Source organism: Salminus brasiliensis, chromosome 6, assembly GCF_030463535.1.
Source record: "Salminus brasiliensis chromosome 6, fSalBra1.hap2, whole genome shotgun sequence".
NCBI lineage: Eukaryota > Metazoa > Chordata > Actinopteri > Characiformes > Bryconidae > Salminus > Salminus brasiliensis.
Window position 1 is genome coordinate 8168558 of NC_132883.1, and position 6267 is coordinate 8174824.

At 42.4% G+C, this 6267-nt stretch overlaps 1 protein-coding gene across 2 annotated transcripts in view; it reads right to left on the reverse strand.

The window, feature by feature from the left end:
* tjp2b (tight junction protein 2b (zona occludens 2)) overlaps window positions 1-4865 on the reverse strand; it is a 91893-nt gene extending 87028 nt beyond the window's left edge. Inside the window, exon 1 of one of the 2 annotated variants that reach the window (XM_072681507.1) lies at window positions 4820-4865. The gene's annotated coding sequence lies outside the window, so the exon portion shown is untranslated. The remainder of the gene's footprint in view (window positions 1-4819) is intronic. The other variant, XM_072681506.1, reaches the window with a different exon arrangement.
* Between the last annotated feature and the right edge of the window lie 1402 nt (window positions 4866-6267).

A 6267-nucleotide genomic window follows, 5' to 3' on the forward strand; every position in this document is an offset into this window, starting at 1 on the left:
ATTCTCACATAATAAATTGTTACAAACAGGTTCATTTGTTTTCATCATGTCATACCGTGCTCTCAGGCAGCTAGAGTATGGTTCTGTAGTCTGCCTGTACAGGACCGTACCAAATACACTTGAGGCAGCTTATGAAGGACTCGGTCATTAGCTAGATGATAGCTCAGTTTCAGGGAAAACAGCGCAAGTGTACTCTGAGACTGGATTTGGGAAATACTGAGCCGGGGGTCAATTACATGAGTAACAAATCTCATTTCCACTTTAGATAAGACCTAAATATGATCATTTGGGCGTGTGTGTGGTCATAAACCAGCAAGTATTCTGAATAGGGATGACCTGTGACTGAGTCAGGATCAGGAGAGGAGAAATAATAACAAACAAATAGCCTTACAGATAACACCCATTCATCAGCATAGGCCTAGGACAGCTTTTCCAATAACCTGTGCTGAGCTGACTTGACTTGTAGCTTTGGTATTGCTGCTGAAATATGCATTGGCCCAGGCCGAGAAGGGAGTGTCCTCCATGTTATGCGGCCTGAAGCTAAGAATGAATAAGTAATGCACTTCAAAAGATCTGCTTCACAGAGATCAAAAAAGAAAATCCAGAATGGTATAAATAATGAAATAAATAAATAAATAAGTTAATAAATAAATAAATCCAGACCTGTCCATCGGACTCTGTCCACTGCCTGCTCAAGTCCATTTGTCCTGGGACATGCTGCAGTATGACTTTGACATCTGATGACCGTCAGCGTTTTGCAGGAGACAAGCCTCACTTTTTTCCCCTAAACTTTCTCAAACTGAGTTTAAATGGCTGATTTTGTTTTTTAAAGTTAAAGTTAAAGTTGAGAGATCAGCGCCTTCAAGTTTAGTGACTTGTCTATATATGCAATACCGTCTTTAAACACTAGAGGGTCTGTTTTCACACTTTTGGCTGCCTTGGCTGATTTTAACAGAGAACCTATTTGTAAATGCTCTATAAATAATAGATACTGACCCCCAAATGACCTTTTCCGGTCCTATAAGGCCTTGTGTGTCAAGGAACTTATAAAGTTCTCAATACCTCATCATGATTACAAATCATTTCCATGGCTAAAAAGAACCCCATCTGCTGTTTGACACTTCCTAATGGGGTCTGGGCACGGCAGGGGCACATTAGGCTTGACAAATGTGTGGATTAAGCCATTTACCTTTAAATCAGGGGTGTTTTTTACGAGATTCTGAATACATACTGGAGTTATTAACGTACACAATCTGACGCACTGCCATTCTGCCTGAAATCTCCCTAGAGGTTTACCTCAGTGCCTTTGTGTGATCAGTTATGATGGAAATCTGAACTCACACATGTGCCTCCGCAGACATTACTGATGTAGAACACTGTGATAAGCACACTTATGGGTTTGTCTAATGTGCCTTTTACTACAGCGCGTCTACCAACAAGTATAGCGGCCAGCTGTAAACACACTGCAGAAGTCAAAGGCACTGTGTGCGTCTAAACAGGGGAGGAAGACGAGATGTATGAAGGTCACCCTGACGATCGCGCTCCTGCTGCTCCCTTTGGGCTTGCGCATAAATCAGAGCTATGGATTGCCTGACTCTTTCAGTGGCAGCTTCCGAACGAAAGTCCAGATCAGCAGTCAGGCCAGATCCAGACCAGGCAAGACTCTGGCCAGGTGAAGTTATAAAGACCAGAAATGATATAAAAGGTCAGACACTGAATGTAGGCCTATACTTACTGGTGAATGACTCCTATGTGATAACAGTGGTCTTGTATATGTATTGTATGCCATGCTAGTCCAGATGCTAGATTACCAATTTAAAGGCTCGTCATGCTCTCACACCTCACATTTTACGGACCCAAAAGTGATTCTTTTAAGACATCACTTAAAGAACCATTTCCCTTGGGTGCGATTAGTTCGGGCACACAGCACTCGAACCAAAAACACTCAGTCAAAAAGAACCGCACCGAGACCCTTGAGAAGTGGTGGTCTTGGTCCAGGCCCAAATAAACTCTGGAGTGGATCGTTTGTGGTGAGAACATGATCTGACCTCGATCCGACCCAACCATCAGGTGTGCTCCACAAATTCGAGCTAGTCCTCTCTGCCATTGCTCCATGTTAAACTGCACAGAAATCGGCACTAGTCCAGAACAAAGGACTTTCCTCCTGTATTTATCTTCTTGCTCCCACCCCAGACAGGTCTTCGACATGAGAGAACATTCTCACATGTTTGTTGTGACGCAGTTTGGTGTGCTTTGATTTTTGCCTGCGTGAAAACAAACCAAACCAAGGGGAAAACGCTCCAAATTCACAAACTCTTTACCTGATTTGGACCAGAGCAAACGAACGCTAGGTGTGAAAATGCCCTAAAACTGCCAGAACTTTGTTGCAGGGTGTCTTTGGTCACAAAGGGACTAAATTGGCTGCAGGACAAAATGCTAAAATGCTAAATGCTAAAATGCTAAAATGCTAGCACTTATTTGAACTTACAGAAACCATTGACAATTTTACTCTCTTTGTAAAAGAGTGCTAATTATTTACAATATCAAAATGTTATGTGTGTATGAACATTACATGAACACAGTCCAGCTCAGTGATGCACATGTTAAACCTAAACTCCAACGACTTCACTGGATTTAACAGGATTCACAGGATTCTAGCCAGTGTTTTGTAAAGCTTGTCCGACCCAGCAACAGATGCTAATACAGAAGGTTTTTGGGGGCAGAGCACGGATGGATCAATTATCTTAAGATATTAAAACAGATATGAGTGATGAGATTCTGTATACTGTAGCAGACCATCATTTTATACACCTGTTTCTGTAGCAAGTTCAAAGCTCCCTTTGTCATCCAGCCGCCTAGTTTATGTTTCCGAGTGGCAGCATTAACTCAACTCAACCTCCTCAAACAGCAATAAAATAAAAACATTATATGAAAGATAGAACAGGTACACTCATATTCGTACCTCAAGGAATGTATAAAAACCTAATCTGCAGCCAATATACATATTTCCATCTTACTTACACTGAAAAAGGGTCACATTATTATTGCAGTGTTGTTGTTTTTTTGGTCACGATGCCATGAACTTAACTGTCCCGCTCCAGAAGCTCTGTGGTTTTAAGAGAACCTAATACTGTTCATCTTTGTAAATAACTTTGGATTCGAATTTGCCATGATATAAAATACAAGCAGCTGTCGGCCAAGTCTGTGACAAATTTCCCATCATCCCTGACACATCCTAAAGTGGTTAGCAGCAGTTAAGCCGATAAAAACAGGCAGTGATTGGTGCACAGCGATTAGCAGGGCTGGTCGTTATGCACTGGATGTTATTGATTTTCCTGCAGAAGCTGGAGGCTTTAAGCCACTAATTAAAGGCTGTTTTAAACCGGCCCTAAAACCTCCTTGCAAGATCATGATGCTCATAAAGGGAAAATGAAATGTGATGATGCAAAACATAAATTGTTTCCACACATTCCTAAAACAATAGTTCAGAAAATCGAATGTGCACGATTACAAATACAGCAAATGTAGTCAGTCAGCCAAGGCCTAGAGGAGGACAAATGGACAAAATGGACAAAAGTCAATTTGTCTAAGGCCCCCTGCACACGTCCAGATACTTTTCAAATAGTTGCTCCAGTTCCACTTAAACACAGTAAAGGATGGAGATTTTTGAAAAAGCTCTTCAGAATGGAGATTTTTAAAAACGCTCTTCAGGGTGGAGATTTTTAAAAACGCTCTTCAGGGTGGAGATTTTTAAAAAAGCTCTTCAGGATGGAGATTTTTAAAAACGCTTCCAGGATGGAGATTTTTAAGAACGCTCTTCAGGGTGGAGATTTTTAAAAACGCTTCCAGGATGGAGATTTTTAAAAACGCTCTTCAGGGTGGAGATTTTTAAAAACGCTCTTCAGGGTGGAGATTTTTAAAAAAGCTCTTCAGGATGGAGATTTTTAAAAACGCTTCCAGGATGGAGATTTTTAAGAACGCTCTTCAGGGTGGAGATTTTTAAAAACGCTTCCAGGATGGAGATTTTTAAAAACGCTCTTCAGGGTGGAGATTTTTAAAAACGCTCTTCAGGGTGGAGATTTTTAAAAACGCTCTTCAGGGTGGAGATTTTTAAAAAAGCTCTTCAGGATGGAGATTTTTAAAAACGCTTCCAGGATGGAGATTTTTAAGAACGCTCTTCAGGGTGGAGATTTTTAAAAACGCTTCCAGGATGGAGATTTTTAAAAACGCTCTTCAGGGTGGAGATTTTTAAAAACGCTCTTCAGGGTGGAGATTTTTAAAAACGCTCTTCAGGGTGGAGATTTTTAAAAACGCTCTTCAGGGTGGAGATTTTTAAAAACGCTCTTCAGGGTGGAGATTTTTAAAAACGCTCTTCAGGGTGGAGATTTTTAAAAACACTCTCCAGGGTGGAGATTTTTAAAAACGCTCTCCAGGATGGAGATTTTTAAAAATGCTCTCCAGGGTGGAGATTTTTAAAAACGCTCTCCAGGATGGAGATTTTTAAAAAATGAGAATGAGGATTAAAAAAAAAAAAAAAACGGCTCTGCAGGGTCAAAAAAAAAAAACCCTACATATTCGTATGTGGACAGGCCCTAAATAAAAGTGTATCTGCAAGTAGATAATTAGTATAAGCTACATTAGCCGTGTAGCTCCAGTGTAACACAGAACAAGAAGACTTTCCTCAACATGTTTTGGCTGATTAACTACGTTTGTGCAAAGTGTGCAATTTTCCCCACAGATGGACAGGGATTAATGAAGGAAACGAAACATCAGGCAGGTGAATAACATGAGGTGTAAAGTAAAAGGAGATGGAAAATACCTGCCAGGGCTGTGTAAAGCTGCACAGGGAGGCGTGGCGTAAGTCGAGCAGGTAGAGGCAGTGCGGCTGGATGCTCCAGTAGCTGTTCTCTCTGGAGAAGCCTGTACGGAAGAGCTCCGAGCCGTACTGGTCCCTACAATAGAACATGCACATTAGCACACGCACACTGAGTGCCGCATTAACCTGAGTGACCACAACCTGTTCAGGGTCAGAGCAGGGGCTGTACTTGTCTTATCCACCACTTACTGGAGAGATCGCTTTGCTTAAAGCTTTCTCAAAGGTCATTTACGTGGCTGTGCCAACTGGAAATGAAAACCGGTTCTTCTTTTAACCTTGTTATGTTCAAAAAGTTTATGTCCCTGGTCTTATTAAGCACAACTCATCATACTGTATCATTCAAAAGACAATTACTTTTTGCACCACATTTAGATTTACAGCATTTAGCTGACATTTGCATCCAGAGCAACTTACAAAGTTGGTCGTATTACAGAGGTGGACCAATGTGGTGCAGCATTTTCACCCAGACCGAGAATCAAACCCCAGTCTCCCACATGGTGCGGTAGCTCACTGGCAGGTAGAGGTGTTGCCCGTTGCACCACATCGTACTCTGTACACTGCACCACAACACTCACATTGATCTGCACCACCATTCTCAAAACTTGGGACTTGAACAAACTCACAAACCCTCACTTAGCTGCGGCTGAGTTACGAGCCAACCGTTTTCCAAGGAGCAACATCTCACGGGCCCTGTGCAGGCAGCCCATTGTGGCCAAACTAGGTTTGTTTACTGGGGTCCAGGCAGTGCACTTGTTTTAGTGTTAGATTTTTAGATGGAACACTGAAGGGGGCGCTGTTTAAAACTAGACCCGTTCTACCTAAAAAATGTAGTAAGATACAATTATAAAGCTAAAGCTAAAATGGAACCCAACCTCCCCACCCTCCAGATGCACTTGCAGTGTGTGACACTCTCCAGGATCGCAGTATTCCCAGTCTGTAGAGGAGCGGTGGGGTGTGACATGAGTAATGGAGGCTGGGGGAACAGTCATTCAGTGCTGGCCGCAGGCACAGCCGTCCACAGGCTCGTTAGTCAAACCACAGAGTCCTCCATCAATCCACCCCTAACGAGCAGCTCTCCTCAGGGACAGCCCTGACCAGTCACCCACACAGCAATGCACAGCTACACAGCCAACATGAGGGCTTAGGGATAAACATGTCATTGTATACACACACACACACACACACACACACACATATACACACACGCATCCAAATGGACATTTAGAGACCGTGCAGTTGTGGCTGTTCCCACTGAATGTATGTAAGAAGTTAAGCCAAATGTTTTCTCCTTCTTTAAGGGAATTTCAACCCTCTAAATGAGTCTCCCATCCTCACACACATGCGGCCATTGAAATGTGCAAAGAAGCTTCCCATGAGACACTTTTCAGCTC